Source organism: Dipodomys ordii, unplaced genomic scaffold (genome assembly GCF_000151885.1).
Source record: "Dipodomys ordii isolate 6190 unplaced genomic scaffold, Dord_2.0 Scaffold1, whole genome shotgun sequence".
Classification (NCBI taxonomy): Eukaryota; Metazoa; Chordata; class Mammalia; order Rodentia; family Heteromyidae; genus Dipodomys; species Dipodomys ordii.
This window is the reverse complement of record NW_012267217.1, coordinates 41213945-41236655: the sequence shown is the minus strand read 5'-3', so window position 1 is coordinate 41236655 and position 22711 is coordinate 41213945. Positions and strand designations below refer to the sequence as shown.

The 22711-nt window shown below is 34.9% G+C and overlaps 1 protein-coding gene and 1 pseudogene across 1 annotated transcript in view; both read right to left on the bottom strand.

Annotated features, from left to right (window-relative positions):
* The window catches only part of Pard3b (par-3 family cell polarity regulator beta), an 853966-nt gene that overhangs the window by 649352 nt on the left and 181903 nt on the right, over positions 1 to 22711 (bottom strand). The window lies entirely within an intron of this gene.
* Positions 14341 to 15430, bottom strand: LOC106000654 (annotated as a pseudogene).

Genomic DNA, 22711 nt, shown 5'->3' with positions numbered 1-22711 from the left:
GCTTCCCTTCTCAATTTTAAAAAGCAAACCACTGATGCCTGGATGATAGACCCTTTTGTTGAAAGATACTTGTGCCTGAGTAGCTCAAAGGAAGAGCTCAAAACAAAGGTTTTTGTTTTGCCACATTCTAAATAAAATGGGGATCTAGAAACTAGGACTTTCTACTTTTGTTTTTCACACATTCTTCTAAATACATCTTTCTTGTTCTATGTCTAGGTAATAGGAATTGAACCCAGGGCCTTGCACATGCCACACAAGTACTCTACCATTAGAGCTCATTTGTATTCATTTTCTTTTGATATAGTGTCTCATTATCTTTGCAGGCCTTTTGCCTAGATCTCCACAGTGGGTAAAATACTTGTATTTTTAAAATGTGGCTCACATATGTAATCCTAGCTAAAGGAAGCCTGAGATTTGAGGATGCTGGTTCAAAGCCAACCAGGGTAGGAGAGTAAATCAGATTCTACTCTCCAATTAACTAACAATAAACTGAAAATGGTGCTGTGGATCAAAGTGGTAAAGTGCTAGCCTTGGGCGAAAAGCTCAGGGACAGGATGTCCTGAGTTTAATCTCCACCACAGAAAATAAATAAATAAACAAATAAATAAATAAGGAAAAACTCTTCTTTTGTCACCAAATTAACATGACTGTTGGACTGTATATAATGAGGAGTAGTGTCTGCAGGAGAAATGTGATTATTATATTTGTATTTTTATTGTAAAAGATACTGTAACAGAAAGAGGGGTTACAGTTATGTGAGTAGAGTAATGAGTACATTTCCTATCTAGCATTGTTACATCCTCCTTTGTTTTTCCCCTACAATCCCTTCCCTCCCTGGCTCCCCAACTTGTCCCTCCCTACCCCCGAAGTTGTAAAGTTCATTTTATAAAATGTGCCTTGTACATCTCATTGCTACAATGAGTCAACCTGTCTCCTTATTTCAGCATTTTGTTATTTTCCTTCCCCTTCCTAAATTAGAAAAATGTATATACAAGATGCAGGGCACCGGAATCAAATACAGTGAAAACAGGGGTTATACCATGGGGTTTTTGTTTCTTTTGTAAATGATTACTTTTATATACAAGATATTAAGAAAATTTGTAAGTGCCAAGAAGAGGTAGCTAAAGAGTTATCAGAGCACAAATAGCCCTTGAGTCTTTTAGATTAAGTTTTCAAATATCCTCTTCTAAACAAAGTGATTTTAAACTGTATATAAACTATTATGTATACAGTGAATGTGATTAAATTAAGAGATTTTTGGTGGGAAGATAAAAGCATATCATATAAAAGATGAGATGTACCATGTTCATTGCTCTACCACTAATAACCAAATTATGGAAACAGCCCAGATGCCCTATAATAAATGAGTGGATCAAAAACATGTGGTACCTATACAGGATGGAATTTTACTCATCCATTAGAAAGAATAAGATTATGTCATTTGCAATGAAATGGATAGAACTAGAACAAATTATGTTAAGTACAGTAAGCCAAGCTCAGGGAGACAAATGGCACATATTTTCTCTCATTATGTGGAACTTTAGGCATTCACACACAGTCAGACTAAAGGAAGATACTCACAGGGGAGAAGCCCAAAGGCGTAACTCCTCTGAACATTTAAAATGGTATTTTAAGTGGAAACATGTTTTTGTTGTTGTTGCTGTTGTTGTTGGTGCTGCTGCTGCTGCTGGTGTTTGATTTTGCTTAGGGTTTTGCTTTTTTTTTAATTTTTAGGGGCGCAAAAGGAAGTGAAAAAAGGAAAGGGTGGAAAACAAACAAATGGACTCATTATATTCAGTATACACTGTGTGGAAAATGAACTACATAATCTGTGGGCAGGGATGTGTGGCAGACTGGGGGAAAGCGAAGGAAGGGGTGACATTGTACAAAAATGTACTTATTACCTGACTTATGAAATAACTCCTGTGTATAACACCTTAATAATAACAATGAAATTACTTTTTAAAAGATGAGATATATCTTATAATAGGAATGTCATATTAATATTATTAATAATTTCAAACTAGAAATCTCTCAGGAACCTATTAAGGGGAAATAAGATAATTTGTGAAATGCTCATATAATGTCTTATTACTCAACATTAGAATGGGGAAAACTATAAATATCCCCCAATAACTGGCTATTCTCAGAAAACATTATGCTCACTGAATGAAGAATTACACCAACAATACACAGAATCTAATTTCTCTTACTTGGATCAGCCCAGTCAAAAATACTCTATGGTTGAAAACTATTGAAAGAGAGGTTGTTGCTCAGGGCTTTAGGCTGACTGGGGAAAAACAATTTTCCTGAGATGGTGGCAATGTTCCAGTGCTATGGGATTAGCATTAGGCAGATATATGCATTTGTCAGAGCTCATTAAATGATTCACTTGACATACATTTAATAGTATGTAAAGTTTACTCTAGAAAGCTTCATAAAATATATGAGTATAGTTAGTGATGTGCCTATTTAATGGTAAGTTATTTTGGGTAAGTAGATGTCTTCAATTAATTTGAAATGCAGCAAAAATAAAATAGATTGAAAGATGACTACAGAAATAGTTAATAGATAATAAGGTAAAGTGTGTTCATTAACTACACGAAGAAGGTGAGTCTTGGGCTGGAGATATGACTTAAGTAGTAGAGCACAGTTCTTTTAAAAAGCACAAACTCTGGCTTCAATCCTCAGTACGGGATAGGGCCTCAAGACTAATTATTTTAACTTTGGGATATTTATGAAACTTTTCATAATAAAATGAAAGAGTGAAGAGTGAATGGAAAGGTACTTAGCATAAACTATAAATGAAGACTGGGTGTAATAGAAAGTGAGTGGTGTATAACGAAGATCACAGAGTTGGATAAAAGCCACTAGGGACAAGGAGTAAACTGTTAAATGTTTGTTAGCAGGTAAAAGCAAGAACAATGGGTAGCCACTGGTTCCAGTGCTTCAGATTGGAACAAATAACTGAACCCTGTAGGCCAGAAAAATCAAACTTTTTAAGAAAGAACAAATGGTAGGTGAAGTATCTAAAATGTATATTATCCTTCCACATCTTTCTTTTCATTTTCTTTGAAATTTTTACACCTCAGTATAAAGTATGTAAAATAAGTATGCTCTGTGGGAAGTTTCAAAGCCTAGCAAGGAAATACCTCCCATGGGAGAGAATATTAAGCATTATGCTGTTTAAAAAACAAGTCACCTGTTTATAATGTTTAAAATCTACCAGCTTTCATCTTACATTAAGAATGTTCTCAAAGGAGAAATTCCAAGATACATATTTCACATTTTCTCCCATCTACTTAAGTAAGTATTTATCTCTTCTTGCTTTAACTTGATTCTATTAAAAGTCTCTCCTGGTGCCAGAATGTCCATCAAATCTTAACAGAACACATCAGGTTACACAGTACTCCAAAGCATTTCTTAGTTTTATAAACTTTTGCTTTAACTGTTTTAATCAATAATGCAATTTCCTGAAAAGCAGTCTAAGACCGAACTTCAAATTCTAGTACTAAACTAAACAAAGAAAAAGAAAATTGAATCCTTTCTGGTACTGTTATTGCCATGAATTTACCAACTTGGGTCTCCAAATATTCAGGACAAAAATCTGGGGGCCATCCACTGTTTATCTGTCTCTAACATAAGTCATCTGATATAGCAACTAATCCTAAATACCTCCAAATAGAATCTGTGATGGTGTCTCCTTGCAGCACTTCTTCAGGTTTCCTGATAGCTCCTACCTCTCCCCTGAATGACCTCTAACCCGCTTATCTTCAGTCAGATCTTGTTACTCAGCTGAAAATCCCTCCATAGCTTCTCATATAAAATAAAGCCACAATTCTTAGACTAGTGCATGTGACCTCCATATCTTCCACTCGCCCACCAAGTACTCCTTACCTCTTGAGCTTTGAATATTATCTTTCTAGAAATGTCTCTGGCTCAAAAAAAATTGTATTCCCTTTCTCTGCATCCTGCCTAATCCGTATTTCTCCAAAGCAGCTTTTATTTTATGACTCGCTACCCATTTAATTCCTGGGTCTTAGAAAAGGTTTCCCTACAATGAAACTTTAAAACCAGGAGAAGAAAAATTTCTATCCATTTATTCCATTGTTCTTTGTATCAGATATACCAAAAAGAATATTGAAACCCTCATTGGTGTCCAATAAAATGTAATGAAGAAACTATAATTTGATGCTTAAGCTAAAATTAGAGAAAAAAGCAAGTTCCTATCATAAAGGCCATATTTGAAAAGGATTATTTACAAAATGGTCAAAATTACAAATAATTAAGAATATGTGACATTCTTGCTCATTAAGGAAGGAACACTGGAAAAAAAGGACTAATTAGTCCTAGTCAGCTACCTCACTGAGAATCTTTTCTTCTAAAAAATTATATATTTTCAGGTACAAAGTATCTTTTTGCTTAGTATTTTTAAATGAAACTTTCTAGGTTCTTATGTAAATTGCAATTATGTTCATGGAAAAATAGTGTAAATTTCAATAAATCACCTTATCATTTTAAGTGTAATACTTTACCATCTAAGTTAGACTATTATTACATTTCTTTATTGATTCATAAGTTAACAAAGCAAATTTGAAGTATGTGTTCTGAGGATTTTTTTGCTATTCTGTGAAGAAAACAAAATTTACTACTACATATGATTAGGTATTAATAGGAAATTCAAAACTGATCTACCTATCTATATTTCTATTTTATTATTGGTGCCAGTCAGGGTTTGAACTCAGAGCCTGGGTGCGGTTCCTGAACATCTCTTACTCAAGAGTACCACTCTACCACATAAAATATAGATCCACTCTGTCTTTTTGGTAGTTTATTGAAGATAAGGGTCTCACAGACTTTCCTGCTTGGGTTGGCTTTGAATTGCAATCTTCAGATCTTAGCCTTCTGAGTTCTAGCTAGGATTAAAGGCTTGGAGCACTGGTGCTTTATTATATATTTTTACCTATTATAGAAATGTATGTGTGTGTGTTTCATGAAGAATAAATAGTTTGTAGACTTATACCACTGGGCTCTAATTTTTAATATTGGAAAAGAAATATTCACTGTCTTTCAATTCAACAGTTACTGTAACACTTACTTTCAACAGCTATTTGTGACCGTGTACACTGTGATCACACAATATTTCAAAGCATCCCACTCTCCCTTGAATGCAACCACAAATAAAATATGACCATGGCAGCTCTCAGACTTGTAACCAACCAGGCAAACCCATGAAAGACATTGTGGTTCCACCATTCAACCTTCCAGCAGTGAAACTCACAGCCACAAGCCACAAATAAATTTTTAATTATTCCATATTTGACTTTTACAGTGCTTTGAGACAAATAATTATGAAAAGCACTTTATTTGTCTGATGTCATTAATATGCATCAGTGACAAAAGAAACCATTATAAAACTTTGTTCGTGAATAGGGTATCTTGAGTATTAATTAAAGACGTGCTTTTAAAAAAAAGCCTCTGAAAATGGACTTTTGTAGAAGACCCAGATAGTTAGCCTTACATCACTCATCTGATTCAGCTATGTGATTTCTGAGAAAATTAAGCTCACAAGGATATTCTTATGTTTATTGGCATATTTTGCCACATTGAAAGTAATTTTCCTTCATTAACAAAAGTTTAGTGGCATTAGCCTACATACACCTAAACTATATGTGTGTGTGTGTATGTGTGTGTGTGTGTACAGTATATAATTTAGCATATATGTTACTTATTTATAAGAAGAATTTATGGCAAAATAGTGTTTATTCAAATGACTATAATTCAAAAATTTTCTTAAATGATGCATGACAAATTTCAGCATGACAATTATTAGCAAATGAATAATGGAAAATAATTATCAACTTAAAATGAAAAACAGCTTGCTTCATTTGGGGGAAGAACTTCTCTACAGAGTGACTTTTCTAAAATTTAAATTAAATTTTATTAATTAGAGAGTTTATTGAGAGTAGACTGAGGTATTTGTTGAAATGGAAAGGAAATGGCATAATTTAACTTGGAAGAAGCAAGGTGATGGAGAGAAAGTAGCTCAAAGGATATGTTCATGTAAGAATAAGTAAAAAAAAATCTATTTCCATCAAAAAAAAATGTTTTCCAGATGCATCAAGTATTTCCCTTGACCATCCACTGAGAGGTACAGTAAGGGTGTAAATTAACAACTGGACAATTTTCTTAGTAACTCAACCCTGCTAACCCTTCAAAAAAGCTTAAATAGATGGGAGAAGTAAAAGGTAGGAGGGAAAAGTCTCATAGTTGCCCCTCCTCCCTTGGTTTTCCTGCTTTGGGTTTCTTCTTGGTTGAATGCCTGGCATGGTTTCTGAGAGTTACACACTGTTTTCAGATTTCCTTAACTGTGAGCTAGAGCCACCTGTATTGGGGTAGCCTGGGTTCAAGACAGCAGAGCATCTCCATTTGAGCAGCCATAGTTCTCATTGCTGCTGTCAACTTCACCAGCTAGTCCACTATCCTGGTGAGGCTCTTGCTCTGCCCCACTGCCGGCCCTTTAAATGTCCCATGGTTTCTTTCCTTCTCCTTGAATGATGCTCTGTCTCATAGACTCACAAACTGGTTCTTAGATTGGATTAATAAAGGAAGATACTCTGAAGACTTTACTACATGATAAACCACTTCCTGCCATTTTTGCAGTGTTTTCTACCACTTTGACTGTTGCCTTCATATCCACCCTTCTTTCACAGTCCAGTTTTCAACAGGAAATTTGCTTGACTTCATTTTCCCCCTTCCATTCTCTCCCACTCTCTTTTTGTATCTTGGATGTCATTAAAAAGAAAATTAAAGGGATGATCAAAGGAATTTTACCACTACCATATTTAACAACTGACTGTTACTGAGAGTTTCTATACAACAGTTACTGCTCAGTCATGGCTTTCCCAACATTCTTGGTTCTTGATGCCCTATGTTTTCTCAGTAACTTTTTTTTTTTGACATCCTGGGGCTTGAACTCAGGGTCTTGGAGCTATCGCATAGCTTGTTTTGTTCAAAGCTAGCTCTCTAAGAGCCACACCTCCACTTCTGGCTTTATTTTTTTGGTGGTTATTGGGAGGTAAGAGTCTCACAGACTTTTCTGGCCCTGTTAGCTTTTAACTATAATCCTCAGAACTCTGCTTCCTCAGTAGCTAGAATTACAGATGTGAATCACTAGTGACCAACACAGCATTTGAATGGTCCTTTTTTTTTGTCTTTTTCTTTTCTTCTCTTTTTCCTTTTCCTTTTTCTTTTTTTGTGTGCCAATACTGGGGCATGGAGTCAGAGCCTGGGCACTGTCCTTAAGTTTTTTGCTCAAGACTTTATTTTTTATTTTTATTTTTTATTAGTTTATTAGAGATAAAACTCTCATGGACCACAATCATCAGATTTTCAGTTTCCAGCTTCCTGAGAACCAGGGGTTACAAGAGTAAGTCAGGGCACCCAGCAATGGTGCCTTTTTTGGCCAAATTAAGCACTCAATAATTCTGCCTATTAAGAAGTAAGCCTGCCAACTTAGTGGGCCTTTGATAAAACAGAGCACATAAAATGAAAAAAAATATTTTCACTTCATAGCAATTAGGGCAGGTTTCAATTCAGAGAATGGGATCATGCAACCCTACAGCCCAGATCATCACCGGGCTATCATGTAGCTATACTGTATACATTTGAAAGATACAACAGAACCTTTCCATATATGGTTATGGAATTTTGTCTGTTGACCATTTGCAAGAATCAATATATTATACACAATCACCCTTGATGGTTAAGCGTAAGCTTGGGGGATGATCATGTAAGATCTCTTCTGTGAACACAATCTTAAACGGAATCCTACCTCTCCAGAAAACATTATTTTGAGAAAGCTAAACATTTGACAAATTCATTTTATAAATATATGATGCTCATTTTACCTGTCTGCTAAATTACCACCGGTGAGGGCTGAATACATTTTCATGATAAATGATAATAGCCCTTCTGAAAATCATCATTCTACTGCTTCCAAACACCTATTTGTTATGGTTAGTATTCAGATTAGCCAGGTGACCAGGGATGAATCCTGGTAAATATAAAGAGAAAGGAACAAATAAAAGACAAAATAAAATAGGATCTACAATAATGCTCAAGCCAAATAAAAGAAGAACTCAAATATTCCTCACTAATCCAAACTGGTTTTTCATACAGCTTTGATTTTGTCTGTTTCCAGATGAAACATTCAACATTTTCCCCCTGTTGCTCAATAATATGATTGACTTGCCAATGTTCAATTTCAAATGGCAAACACACTTAGAGCATGTTAAAAGACTAAGTCTTAATTGTTTTTAATGAGTATATTTTTTATTTAAAATGTTCTTTGAAATACATTTAACATATGCATACTCTGCACTTTTACAAATTAGCAAAATTGTTGCTGGTATATATGTTCACCCTAAAATGGCATCTTCTTTGAATACAAAATCACTATAAAAATCAAGACATAAACACAAGTGATCTATAAAAAATACTGATAATACAAATTTAAGATTAGCTATATATATATATATATATATATATATATATATATGATTGTATTGAATTAGTCCCTAAATGCAATGTGAAGAAGATTCAGTAATGTGAAGAAAATTCAATGCAATAAAAATATGTAATGGAAGACTTCAAATGAGGAAGAACGATGGAAGGGGTAACATGATTTATAGAATCATAAACTCTTTGTACAACTACTTAATAATAAACATTTTAAATTTCAGTACATTTACCACAAAATAAAATATAATAGACACATTTCTAAATTTCTCTGCATTTCTATGTGGCAAGCATAAATATGAAAAATACATTTTTAGACCGGTGTTGGTTGATTACTCCTGTAATCACAGATACTTAGAAGGCTGAGCTCTAAGGAATGTGGTTAGAAGCTAGCCCAGGCAGAAAAGTATGAGGACCCTTTTGGCAAAAAGCCAGAAGTGAAAGTGTGGCTCAAGTGGTAGAACATTTACCTTGAGGAAAAAAGCCAAATATTAGGCCCTGAGTTCAAACCTCAATATACCTGTAAACAAACAAAAATATATTTTGAAAAATTTGATAAAAGGACTGTTTGGAGCATTATTTAAACATGGTGTATATATTTATTGTTTTGCCCATTTAAAAAGTATTTCCATGTTTAGTGAAATATAATGGACAAATCTGCACATATTTAAGGTGCACACCTGCTTTGAACCATATACACATTGTGAAATGATTACCGCAATGAAGCTAATGAATAAATCCCTCCCTTTTCGTATCATTTTATTTCCTTAATTCTTCAAGTAGATTGATGCTATGGGTAGATGGATGTCCTGTGCTCCATTGTAACTTAATGTTAACCTTGGGACACAGCCACAAATACCCCAAGGTACAAATACCTTGAGGGTTGAGATGCAGATTTAGTGCCTCATGGAAGAACACTATCACACAGATAGTAAAAGAACAAGAGGCCTAAATTGTCCAGGGACAGATTTCTGGTCACATTCTCATTCATGAATTAAGGAAGAAATCTGTGGAAACTGAAACTAGCAAGCTGATCCAAAATCTCTCCAAAATGAGGAATGAACACACAGGCTGTATCATGTTTTCCAGCCACTGTTACAGTCAGATGAAAATTGCCAACAATGGAAAACTCAAGTATGTTGAAGGAGAAATCAGCTCCCAAACATGAAGCATTTTCAAGTGTGGGACGAATTCAGCTCTGCATTTCACATACAAGATCACACATTGCCCCATTTGTTAGGAAATGGAAAGGCTTGGAAAAAAATATATTAAGTGAAGTAAGCCAGGCCCAAAGAAACATAGGTCTCATGGTTTCCCTTATTTGCAATATCTAATATATGTTTGAGTCAAGCAGAAAAGGTCAGATAAGTTGATGTTAGGGAAATGAACCCTAAGATATGTACTCAAATGTTTTTTTTTCTTTCTTGCAATTGTTTCTAACATATTTATAAAATTATTTCTTTGTATGTCCCTCCCCCATGGTATAACCCCTGCTTTCATTGTATTTGATGTTGTTATAATTTGTGGAGGAAAAGGGAAAAACAAATCGATTAAATAGGGATACAGGTGGGCCCATTGCAACAATGAGATGTACAAGTCTTTATGTCAAAAACGAACTTTACAACTTTGGTGGGGGGGAGGTTTTGGGAGAGAGGGCAGGGGAAGGATGGGAAGGGATGGGAAAGGGAAACAAAGGAGGAGGCTACAATGCTTGATAAGAAATGTACTCATTATCTTGCCCATGTAATTGAAACCCTCTTTACAGTATTTTCACAATGAAAAAATTTAAAAGTGATATGCAAAAAAAAAGATCATACTGAATTATTTAAGTTTCCTTCTTAACCTGAAATCATTTTACTATCGACTCCTCACCACTGATCCAGCATTCCTGGAAACAACCTTCTCCCATACATTGCCCTGTAGGCTTGTATGCTTGTTTGCTCTTTTGTTCTTTCATTCATTCAGGGATTATTGAACATCTGAAATGCTCATAGGCACACGAGGAAGATAAGCACAACTACAATGAATTCATAATTTAAACATAAAAAATACTGTTATAAAATGATTATCTTTGCTTTATCTATCCTTAGCCTCTTTTAATACTATTCTTGCCATTATCAGTTCAGTCAAGACATTCATTTTGCTAATAGAAACCCTACATTTTAGGGTTGTGTCAGGCTCAGATTCTTTTATCCTCTTTTTCAGATTTTCTTGTCAATGTTTAACTACTTTTCATTCTCTTAGATCTCAGAGTCCTTTAGCTTGAAAATGCAGCATCCATAAACTTTTACTTTGACCATTCCTAATTTCTGGCCTCTCAGCTTTCTGCTCCCCAAACTTGTGTTATTTAGATAATTCTCTAACAATAAAACACTATGTTCACTACAAAAAAGTAAAAAATAAAAAAGCCAAAGTTGACCAAATTCCAGCTTTTTAGAAAAGACCATAGATATGTTTTGTATTATCAAAGTAGAGAATCAGACACTCAATGTACTTCAGTAAACCTTCAAATCCTAGAAGATTTTGCTTCATTTCACAACCTCTTACCTACTGTCCAACTTAATTTATCTTATGTACCAGAAACTAGCTCTGCAGAAGAACACAACTGACAGTATGAATTCGCCCATCTGTTTAACCACCCGGGTTCATACCTTTATCTGGGACACAAGGTTTCATTTAGGCTTCTTCATTACTTGTTTTTAATATATTTTACAAATTAAATACATGATTATTGTGGAAATCTATTTGTCAAATAATGTAGTGGATTGTATAAAAAGGAAACAATGGTTATTCTGGTAGTTGTATTATTGTTCATCATTAGGTGCTATTAATTCATTTGGTTTTCAGAGAATTTGCAATTATATAAGGATAGCATTAAGCCCAATAGAGTGTGGTATTCATCTTTTCAGATATTTTTCATTTCAACTTACTTGTATCGAAGCTATGCTCTTGTATTTTGAATTTTGTTCTTAATAGAAAACATTATATATTTAAATGTATATATAACATATATATATATATAAAACATTATACAAATTTTAAAAGAACTTATTTTTGTACAACAATAGAAAAACTCTCATTCCCTTATCCCATTATTTACCCATTGTGAAACTCCAGATTCTAGTTTACTTTGTTTTTTGTTGTGTTCAATTTTAAATAATTCCACCTAAATTCTTAAAACAGACCAGTTGGTAACAAAATAATTTGTAGGTAATCCAATAGATGCAAAAAAACCCAAAGAAACTTAAAATGCCCTTGCTTAAAACATATTTGAGAAATAAGTTGAGACTTTACAATATCAACAAAAAGCCATAATTTATGACCCGACACTAAGTGGATTCGGATTCCCATGAAAATAAGATGTCCCTTGTATCACTATCAAGAATAATACAGTAAAATTCCCTGAAATAAAATAAAATCTTTTGAATCATTAGCAAGGTACTTTAGAGAAATTAAGTGTCCTAGTAAAATCCCCCCAGAGGGATTTTATGACATAACATAATTTACATTGAAATGAAAGCATCAAAAGGGGAGGTGTACTAAAACTAAAACTTTAAGACAAGACACAGGTTCCAATCGCCTGCTGCAGACCTCATCATCAGTCTCCACAGTTGTTAAAAATACTTAAATCACTTGCCATTTACAAAAGGAAGCAGCTTCTTTGCTTTTACATTTTATGAAAAATTCTCTGGAATTCTTTTTAAAGAATCTTCAGGGGCTGGGAAGGTGGCTCAGCGGTAGAGCGCTTGCCTTGCATGCCTGAGGCTCTGGGTTCGATTCCTCAGCACCACATAAGCAAAGAGAAAAAAATACAAAATAAAGATGACATTATTTAAAAAGAATCTTCATTATCTGTAAATATTACTCATTTTCCAGGATAACACTCTAAGCAAGCCAATTCAAAGGACTTAGAAAACCATGCAGATTAAATATCTAACATAAAATGCTTAACAACAACAACAACAAAAGATTAAAAGGAATAAATTACAATTTAGTGACCATTTTACAAAGCAAGTTTCCTCTATGGTAGGAAGCCAGGCTAAATAGAACAGCAAGTTTTGAACTCACTCCTTTTACAAAAATTATGTAGTAATGTATCTGTCAAGCTGTGGTTATTAAAGAGAATAAGAGTTGCTAAATAACCAACATAAGGCACCAAAATTATAAACTGGATGCCACATCGAGAAAAAGAAATGATTAGCAATAACAATCAAAACACTATGTTTCCTCCAGCTAATAATAATGTCTACTGCCCATATACACAATTGGAATGGGAGAATTCTCCCTTTCCCATATTAATTCACACACACACACACACACACACACACACAAAGAACAAAGGAGAAAAATGGTCTTTGGGATAACATTCTCTTATTTCCATTTTGTATGTATTGATCAAGCTATTAACATATTTTAAAGCAGGGAAAATCTGAGTATAAATGAACTGTATTACATATTACTGAAGAACATACAGAGAAGATACTAATGGAGTTCAACAGAGTTCAATTTTCTTTTTTTGGCAAAATAATTATTACAGTAGTCAAATATACTCATTAGACAATATATTCAATATAAGTTTAGCTATAGTAAGTTATTTAATCAGTTACCCAGTTCAGGAATAAAATGTGGTGCTCTGTGAATCAAAGGCTACAGTGAGAAATGCTTTAACACACCAATATTTATTTTTTGACAGTTTTATAGTGTTTTATTTGTGCTCATGAGGCGTTTCATATGTGACTCTGAGTTGAAATGATTGGGCTTGTAGAACTTCCTTTTTTTGATTAGCTCTCTACTTTTCTTCGACACGGAAAAAAGAAATATTCAAAAAAAGTGATATTCAAAAATTGCCAAAGTGGGAATTTTCAACTGTTATAAATCAAGTAAATGTTTTCGAAATTTTAACAAAAGCATGTAAACTTCTAATTTTAACTTGGTTGTATAGCTTATTAACTTTCTTACTTTACAGAATTGTCTTCATTTTGAAGCCCTGACATTCAGAAACACCCTGACTTTTCGAACGTGAATTGCTCAATACTTATATTACAATTAGAAACAGATCCTTTTGGGCTGGGAAGTTGGCCCAGTGGTAGAGCGCTTGCCTTGCATGCCTGAGGCCCTGGGTTCGATTCCTCAGCACCACATAAGCAAAAAGAAAAAAGCCGGAAGTGGCGCTGTGGCTCAAGTGGTAGAGCACTAGCCTTGAGCTGAAGAGCTGAGGGACAGTGCCCAGGCCCAGAGTTCAGGCCCCACGACCGGACCCAAAAAAAAAAAGAAAAAAGAAACAGATCCTTCTTATGTATCTTTGAAAACTTTTATATTCACTTCAATTATTTGTAGTTATTGTGATATGAAACAATGCTATATTAACAAGAACAGTTTCTCAATGAAACTGTAATATTAGAGAAATAGTATGAATTACAAAATGTACATTTTAAAATCGCAGTTGGGGATCAAGGTAGGGCTGAGCAGTAGAGCGCCAACCTGGCAAGCACAAGGCCCTGAATCTAAACATCAGCGCCACCAAAGAAAAAAAATCATGTTTTATTTTTGCCAGTACTGCTATTTTAACTCAGAGCTTCTCACTCTTGCTTAATTTTTTCACTCATGACTGGTACTCTACCACTTGAACCATACCTCCACCTCCAGCTTTTTGTTGGTCAACTGGAAATCAGTGTCTCAGAGATTTGTCTGCCTGGGCTGGCTTCAGACCTTGATCTCCTGAGTGAGTACTGTAGACATGAGCTCAGTGCTGGTAAATAACAGAAATTTTCAAAAAGAAAAAAAATTCTCTTTGAAAAATACCAACTTGTTACTAGTAATCTATATTCTTCTTTGTTTCAATGGATGAGTTGGACATGAATTTTCCAACTTGTCATCTGAAGGCTTTGGTACAGATGAAATTACCTCTTTAAGTTTATTCCAAATTAAGTTGGCCATTGTATTTAAGGAGTTATCCTGCAAATCCACTTTAGGTATGTCTGGTAATTTAGGCCTCATCATAACCTCATTACTGCTTGTGCTTGCTTCAAGCAAAGTTCCAAGTTTACAGTCATCTTTTCTTCTTTTCTGTTCCTGGAGTTATATTGTTCTAGGCATAAATCTGTCAACTGCCTCTGATGAAGTAAGGTTTTTTTGTGCATTCAAGCAAGGTACTGGATTCTTAAAAGTGTTTAGTGGCACTTTCTGTGAAGAGTTAGTGTGATTACAATGCTTCACAGTTTCATTATGGTTACTATCATCCTTGTAGGATTTTGATGGTCTGTCCATGTGCTCCCCAGATGAACAGGTACATTTTGAGGCAAAATAACAGAAAGGCAATTCACAAGAATAAGGAAGATAAGGAGTTGACTTTCCACTAGTCTTCAAAGAAGCTGCACAAAATCCAGATCTATCTGCGTGGAAGTCTGATCTAAAATCTCTGTGCTTATATTCTGGAACCAGTTTCTTCACTGACTTGTAGTAGTCTTTAGTTTTAGTAGCTTTTGCTATATAAGCCTGACTTTCTTCTTATTCTTTTTAGTTTCTTCAACTGTCTCAAATTCTGGAGCCTAGCATATATGAAGCAACCCACAAAAGAAATTTTGCTCATCCATTTTTTTCCTTGGTTATCCTTGCACTCTGCAAATTCATAAACTTAATAAGATAAACTTCTGTAAAGTCTCCTGCTGAGTATTCACCAAGAGCATTATATTCTTCTATAACACCATATAGAGCAAATCGCTCAACTAATTCCTTCATTGCTCCCACTGCAGGAACTCCTTGTATTATTAAGTAATGAGATTCAAGATTGATTGTTTACACCCTAACAGCGCGAGGTCAACCGCCCTCCCAATGTTTGCCCATGTGTCCCACACGGCCTCTGGACATGGTGGTCTAATAAACTCCCCAGGTTGCCATCACTCGACACCATCGTGCCTGTTTTCCTCAGACCAATATTTATGATAAAATCACAGACCAATATTTACAATAAAATCACTATAACCCAATGTAAAGCAATGCCCTTCACCCCGTTCCTTTGTCTTCCAGTTGATTCGGAAAGGCATCTGAGGTCCTGTTTGCTCGCATTCCCCCTTAGAAAGTTAGCTTTGTACATGTCATCCTCACTTGTTTCTCCTCCAACTAACTGAAAGCCTTTTCATTTTCAGAATCTGCTGCATTGCTGCCACCAGCACTGAAGAGTCATGATACTGTTAGACTATTTGCCCATTCAAGTTGTATGTTGCCTCCAGTCATTTTAAGCACCCTAAGAATGAAGGAGGTACCTAATAAGATCCACTTTTAGCACCTCATTCCTGGTCTGTTGGGTCTGGCTACACACATTTTCCTTTGTGGAGAGTTGAGTTTTTTCTACTTGTAAAAGGTTGAGAATATACTATTAGAGAGGTCATTCAAGAGGGAATAGATGATTCCCTCATTTTTTTTTTGGTTTGTTTTAAATTTTTGTCCAAGTCTAGGGCTTGAACTCAGAGTCTGGGCACTGTTCCTGAGGCCAGTGCTCTATCACTTGAGCCACAGCGCCCTTTCCAACATTTTCTGTTTATGTGGTACTAAAGAAGTGAACCCAGGGCTTCATGAGTTCTATGCAATCACTTTACCACTAAGCCACATCCCTAGCCCGATTCCCTCCTTTTAAAAGATAAATTCAACCTCTGTAAAGATTTCAAACCAATGCTAGATGCTAGTGGCTCATGCCTGTAATCCTAGTTACTGAGGTGCTGAGATCTGAGGTGAGGTTCAAAGCCAACCTGGATAGGAAAGTCTGTCCATGAGACTCTCAGCTCCAAAAACTACCAGAAAATCAGAAGTGGAAGTATAGCTGTGGCTCAAAGTCTTAGAGCAATAGCCTTAACAAGAAAATCTCAGGAACAGCCACCCAGGCCCTGAGTTCAAGCCTCACCACTGAAAAAAATGGAAAAACAAAAGATGGTGGGGTGGGGGTGGAGGTGGTGGAAGGGGAGTGTGGGGGTGGGGGGTAGAGAGGGAAAGGGATGGGAAGGGGAAACAAAGGAGGGGGCGACAATGCTTGATAACAAACGTACCCACTATCTTGCCCATGTAATTGTAACCCCTCTGTACAGTATTTTCACAATTTTAAAAAAAAGATTTGAAATCAGATTTAATGACTCAAAGTGTGTTTATATTTTGATACTAAAGTATTTCACCTTGAAATAGTGAAGCCATTTTCTTTATAAGAAATTGTAACAATTTGTGAAACATATTTAAAACTCTGAGGCAAGGTAGAAAACTTTCTTTCTGGGCGCTTCCCAGCCTCTCCTGAAAGACCATGAATCCTGAAGATACCACATGCTGGGATTGCTCTGGTTGCATTTTTCTAATGTTCACCTTTTTATTTACACAAGGGAGAAACAGTTGTATAGTTACATGTTGAAAATTTCTCTATGCATCTCTGTTAATTCTTCTAATATACCACTAATTTCAAGCTTATGTGATTTTTTTTCCTAGGGCCACAGAGAAGGAAAATGACAAGCCTGTATTCAATTCCAAGTTTATCTCACTTATAAAGCTATGTTCTTTTCATTTTGCTAGACTGTCTTTCCAAGTCTTTAATTTTATGAGAAATGAAGAGGCTGCCAAATTCAGTACACCAGTGATTCATTAACATGCTCACACACTGAATTATAATAAATTGTAAAAAATCTTTTTTTTCATTATTGAGATTGAACTCAGGGCCTAACACTTGCTAGGCAAGTCATCTACCACTTAGACCATATTTCCCATTTGTTTGCTTTTGGTATGCTTATTGGAAAAGGTCTCATGCTTTTGCCAAGTGTGACCTCAGACTGTGATCCTGCTATCTCCACCTTCATGAGAAGCTGTACCATCATGCTTGATTCTTACAATTTTTAACATCACATGATGATGCAGATTTAAAATAAATTCTGAAGTGTAAAAATAACATAGATGCCATAAAAATATAACTGATCATCAAATGGAATAATGCCTTTAAAAAATAAAAATGAGATTATATATTTAACATCCTAATTTTATTAACAAATAAAGCTTTTTTTTTTCCTTTTTTTTGTTAGTCATGGGGTTTGAAATCAGGCCCTGGGCATTGTCCCTGAGCTCTTTTGATCAAGACAGCACTCACTCTACCACTTTGGGTTTTCTGTTGATTAATTGGAGATAAGAATATCATGGACTTTCCTGCACAGACTGGCTACAAACCACAATCTTCATATCTCAGCCTTCTGAGTAGCTAGGATTACAGCCACCCGTGCTGGTTAGAACAGTTTTCAGCATTCAAAACAGTTAGCTGAAACTTAAAACACTGTCATAACTATAACTTGCAGATCAGTCTTGTCTTGTCTCTTGTTTGTAATGTACTATGTGAAGTTATTCTTTTTTCTCATATTTTTTCCATTTTTCCCCCTATGGTTTATCTCTTGTTGTTACTGTATTTGATTTTGGCTCCCTGTGTATTGTATATAGGGAAGGGAAGGCGAACTACAAAATAGTGAGACAAAGGACAAGGGCACAAGACAACATGTTGAAAATGAACTTGACAACTTGTGGGGGAGATTGGGGAGAGGGAAAGTGGGAGAAAAACAAGAGAGGGAGGTAACAATATTTGATAAGAAATGTACTCACTAACTTACACATGTAACTGTAATCCCTCTGTACATCACCCTGACAAAATTAAATTTTAAAAAGAAGAAAGGTTCAATAACACACACACACTCGCACGCACGCATGTGTGCGTGTGTGCACACACACACACACACAGAAAACTTGTCTCTCAAATAAGAAAATATTTAAAATGAAAAAAATAGAAGTATGGTGCATGGGATTCAAATTGTTTAGGATTTTCAAAACTATTAGATTATGTTCCTTGGAAAAGGCCATAAGTAAAAGTGAGTTTTTCTGAGGCTAATAGTATATATGAAGTACAGAATTAATGGTTACATCATTTTGTTTTTGTTTTTAAAAGAATTCTAGTCTGTAGCCAGAACTTCTTAGTACAGTTAAAATAGTTAAGATGAATATTTAAATTAATAATTTAATAATAATTAAATTAATAATTAAATTATTAGTGATATTAATGTGATTGATAGTGATAAAAATTATTTTAATTAGTAAACCCATTCTCCACTAAAGTGAAAAATGTAGAAATCACTTAACAAAGGAAATACTTTTTAAAAAGCCTAACAAAGACTAGCATTGAATTGAACTTAAAGACTTACAAAGCAGTTATTTGCAAGAAAAAAAAATCAGAACTTCTTTTATTCTTAAGGTGCAATATACTCTGATGGGAAGATTTCAACACAGTTATATGCCGTACAGATCAATGACTTTCATTCAAGTAGCATTCAATAGCAAACGGGATATATAGCACAGAGAAATTACAAATAGTAGACCATGAGATGATTATACATTGACAGCATAATGAACAATCTCAGCATTGAGAGAGGCTGGCCACTTAATTTTAAAGAAAGTTCTATAGAAAGTGAAACAGCCCTGTAAATCTCTTCCATTTGCCATAGTTTGTTTTTTTTTCTTTCCTTTTTTTTTTTTTTTTAAGCTTTAGCTTCCATTCAGCTAAATGATGGTTAGAGGCAAAATAAAATTTACATATAAAAGGCCCCTGCAATGAGTGCCTTTTTTTAAAATGAAAAAGTAGAAAGCAAGAGATAAAGACAGTCCACATCATATTAACTCTTCATTTTATTCCAGATCAATAACAAGAGAATGAACACACTTTTCAGGAAATTAAAGAACAGAAAATTTGTGAGGCAATTAGGAAGCTTTCTCAGGCAACTTCCTTGGTTTGTGAAATCCACAGTATCAAGAAGTTTTCAATATAAACACCACTGTTAGGCTTTAAGAGGTAAATCAATTGTAGGCTGTTATGGTAACAGCCAATCTTTGGATATGTAAATATATATATATATATATACACACACACATAAAAATATATCAAATAACATTTTCTAAATCTTGTAGAGCTATCTTAATCTCTACATGAGGTTAGAAACCCATATACTCAAAACAATGTCTTTAAAAGTTTGATACTTAAATATTAAGTGTTTGCCATGGTGTATTCTTTCATTTATTATAAATGAGAAAGTAGTATTTATATCACACATGGGCAATTAGAAAGACCCATTTTAATCAGGTTATTTCTACTTTTTACAAATTCAAATTTTCCTGTTCCCTCAAGAGTTTTCTCAGCTCTGTAAATCTAAGATAATAAAAGCTTTTCTAATTTTTTTAATGTAAATACTCCCTTAGAACTAGAAGTACATAAATATCTAAGGGAAAATGGCTTCTCTGGGTTATAGGCGACTACTGTTATTTCCTTACTCATGGTCTAAGTCAATGTATGATACTGTCTGAGAACATATGGCATGGCTCATTCATTCTATTCGCTAGATTCTCTATCTCAAACTCTTGCTATAGTCTGGAATGTTCTTTGTGTCATTATTACCTATCATTTTCAAGATATGTGGAAAATGCCCAGTGCCCAGTAGTCAGTGCCCCACTGTGGGACTAGAAGCACAGCAAATTCCAGACATATTACTGGCAAGATAATTTCATTTCATCCAAATATATGAGAAACAGCTGAAATACACTGAATATATATTGAAGAGGAGGAGGGCATTTCCTTTAAATAAATACTTCGGGGATATATCTAGTAAGCATAAAGCATTTGTATACAATTTAAAACATTCAGCTACTCAGAACGTATCATTAGACTTCATTTATTTATTTATTGGTCGGTGGGTCGGTCGTGGGGATTGAACTCTGGGCTTGGGCTCTGTCCCTGTGCTCTTCAGCTCATGGCGCTCTACCGCTTGAGCCACAGCGCCACTCCCGGTTTTCTAGTGGTTTATTGGAGATAAGAGTGTCACAGACTTTCCTGCCTGGGCTGGCTTTGAACCATGATCCTCAGATCTCAGCCTCCTGAGTAGCTAGGATTACAGGTGTGAGCCACGGGTGCCCGGCTATAAACTATAAATTTCAATCTAAGCCTGGAATTTATTTATTCTAATACTATGGTCAAGAAATATGTATCAATTAACTTGCAGAACCACTTGTAGTACAATGAAAATAACTCTATGTAAACCGACTGAAAGGTTTATCTAAACCACAGCTTCTCAATTTCAAATGAAAGTCAAAAAATGGTTGATGGGTTTTATTATGGCAAAATACAATGAATCTAAATTTTACCATTTCAACTCTTTTAAAGTGTAAAACCTAGTACTATCAAGTATACCTATGGTGTAGCACCTATCATTAGTATATATTTCCAGAAAATTGTATCATTCCAGACTTGTTAATGGCTTCTAAAGTTTCTTAGTTAGTACTTTCTTTGCTGCAGAAACCTTTTGTTTGTTGTCTGACAGCTATTTTAGGAGACTTTTACTGTAAGGGGATGTTGGAAGTAGTCTTTTATTCTCTACTTGCTGCTTGATTGACTACCACAACATTCCAATTACGGGGCAGAAGCAATGATCAATGTTCTCATAATAAATTTCTGGTGGGCTTCTTTGAACTGTTCTTAGTATGAAGTAGATCTCTTTGAAGCAAAATAACTATCAAAACCCTGAAATTTAGTAAGGAATCCATAAAGTGATGAAAATGCTTTATATCTTGACTGTACCATTATCAGCACTAGGTGATTTTGTTGCAGTTTTATAAATCTGAAAAAGAAAGGAAATTGAGGAGGAGTATACATGATGTTACTCTGCTATTTCTGGCAATCATCCTGAGAGTCTCTAATAATCTCAGAATTAGAAAGTTTAAACAGAAACAAATTATCCAGTGACTCATTCCTAGAAGCCCAGCTACCCAGGCAGCTGAGATCTAAGAATCACAGTTTGAAGACAGTTGGAGCAAGTAAGTATGTGAAACTCTTATTTCCAATTAACCACCAAGGAAATCTGGAAATGGATCTGTGATTGAAATGACAGAGTACTAGCCATTAGCAAAAAAAATAGCTCAATGATAGCATCAGAGCCTGAATTCAAGCCCAGGACAGGTCGCATACATACTGTATGTATGTATGTATGTATATGTGTGTATATGTGTTTGTGTATGTGTATTAAACAAATTTAAGAGTTTCAAAGGATAGACCCCTGGATCTACTTTTAATCATGTCTCTGGTTCTCTTTATATACTCACAAGAATGACTATTAAAACTTCATGGCCTACAGAATGACATACTTAAAAGTATTTACACAGAGTTTACCAACTCTGAGTCTTCAAAAATTTTTACTTAGTACAAATTTGCTAAGGACTAAATAGGAAAGAACTTACTCTCAAAATAAACACACAGATCCAAATTCTAGAATATGAGGCTTGAGAAAATTGAAGCACATATTTTTGATGACTTCAAGAATGTTCAGGTTAAAATAGAAAAAAGAATAAATAAAACTTTAAAATTAAAGTTCTATCTTGCTAAAACCTTCTCAACCCCTCTTCTTTGCACTTGCCACAGATTACCAATGTGTAACCATACCTTAGTATCTTGTGGGGGTTGCTTCCAGAACCTTTCTCATGGATACCACAATTTGGAAGTGCTCATGTATTTATCTAGAAACCTCTGGAACGTTTTCAATCATCTCAAGATTGCTTATAGTACCTAATGTAAGGTAAGCACTATGTAAATAGTCTCCTGCGTTGTTTAGGAAATGATGACAAGAAAAATGTCTATACATGTTCAGTACGAACAGAATTTATTTCCACATATTTATCATCTGAATCTGCAGATGTGAGCAAAGAGGATGTGCTGTGCTCTCTGCACTGATCTTGGTGTGCTAGAGAGGATGTGTACACCAGGCAGCTATTCCTACGTTTAGACATAAGCTCAGTCTTTTTTTGTGACTACCAACAAAGAGAATGTGCAATTGGTCTCAGGCACTCAGAATAACAAGAATGTTAATACTGGTTAAAAAATTTAGAGAGCCTTTATTTAGTATACTGGATCTCCTGAATTATTCTTTATCTGTCTTCCTCATTAATAACTGGAAAGGTGGTGGAGGTTTACATAATGTCCACAATAACTGCCTCTCCAATTGCATTGGCACTAGTCTCACTTACACTAACAAATATTAATAACAACAAACGTTATTAACGAGGACTTCAATTACTAACATTGATTTAGCTCTTACAATGTGCCAGGGAAATACATAAAGTGACACATGCATATTTTCCATTTGTTCTTTCA